The sequence below is a fragment of the Mandrillus leucophaeus genome, unplaced genomic scaffold, assembly GCF_000951045.1.
Source record: "Mandrillus leucophaeus isolate KB7577 unplaced genomic scaffold, Mleu.le_1.0 Scaffold274, whole genome shotgun sequence".
Lineage (NCBI taxonomy): Eukaryota > Metazoa > Chordata > Mammalia > Primates > Cercopithecidae > Mandrillus > Mandrillus leucophaeus.
Genome location: NW_012102854.1, coordinates 547,365 through 548,734, shown reverse-complemented (window position 1 = coordinate 548,734; position 1,370 = coordinate 547,365). Strand labels below are relative to the sequence as shown.

General features: G+C 40.0%; 1 pseudogene; it reads right to left on the bottom strand.

Annotated features, from left to right (window-relative positions):
- The window catches only part of LOC105543096, a 14,867-nt pseudogene that overhangs the window by 11,226 nt on the left and 2,271 nt on the right, over positions 1–1,370 (bottom strand).

Genomic DNA, 1,370 nt, shown 5'->3' with positions numbered 1-1,370 from the left:
CCTGTAGTCCCAGCTACTTGGGAGGCTGAGGCAGGAGAATTGCTTGAACCCAGGAGGCGGCGGTTGCAGTGAGTGGAGATCGTGCCATTGCACTCCAGACTGGGCAACAGTGTGAGACTCTGTCTCAAAAAAAAAAAAAAACAAAAAAAAGAAAAGAAAAGAAAACTATAGCCAGGCATGGTGGCACATGCCTATAGTCCCAGCTACTTGGGAAGCTGAGGTGGGAGGATGGCTTGAGCCTGGGTGGTGGAGGTTGCAGTGAGCCAAGATTGTGCCACGATACTCCAGCCTGGGCAATAGAGCCAGACCTTAACTCAAGAAAAGAAAAAGGGGGGCAAAAAGATAAATAATCCTATAGAAAAATGAGCTAACAATATGAAAACTCTCAAAGAAGCAAATCTGGGAGCAAGTGAGGTTCATACTCATCAAAGAAGCATACAATTAAGTAGCATCATAGGATCTATTGCAGGGCCAGAGGATATGTTGTTCTCTTGGACCTGATTCTGACAACATCTATTAAAAATTTTAAAATAATATCCATTCCTTGATCTACCAATCCCTTCCCTATAATCTGACCCACAGAAATAAAAACAACTGAAATTGAAGGGGTGATTACATGAATTTTTATTGTAGCATTTCTTATGGTGGCAAATAAGGAAACTGAGTAAACAAGGGGGCAGATGAATAAATTTACAGTATACAATATTACAGAATATTATATTGCAATTGCTCATCTTACTCTGACCATCATAATCATTCTTTTTGCTGGGTCCAGGACCATGGCTAACTCAAGGCACAAAAAGATAGTCCTCCTGGTTTGGTCTGAATTTGAGTCCTAGTTATTCTGGTGACTTCAAGGCTACACAAGCACATGGGCAAAACACTTACAAAATATGAAAGATTATTTAACTAAAGCAAAATGAGGAACGGAAGAAGACAGAATAGTTTAGATTCATGTAGACATACAAATATTTTCTTTGGGTATATTACCTCAGAAAATCAACAACTGTCATTTTTAATCTTATCTGAAGACCAACCCTCCAGAAACGCTAATAAGTGCTATAGTAATATTAACATTATATTGAGTTTAAAAGAAATTGATATATTTAAAATCAGTCTAAGGTTTAAATGCTGTATACTCATTTTCATAATCATTCAAAAATATCAGGGCAGGCACGGTGGCTCATGCCTGTAATCCCAGTGCTTTGGGAGGCCAAGGTGGGCAGATCACCTGAGGTCAGGAGTTCAAGACCAGCCTGACCAACATTAGAGAAACACTGTCTCTACTAAAAATACAAAATTAGCTGGGTGTGGTGGCTCATGCCTGTAATCCCAGCTCTCTGTGAGGCCGAAGCAGGTGGATCACCTGA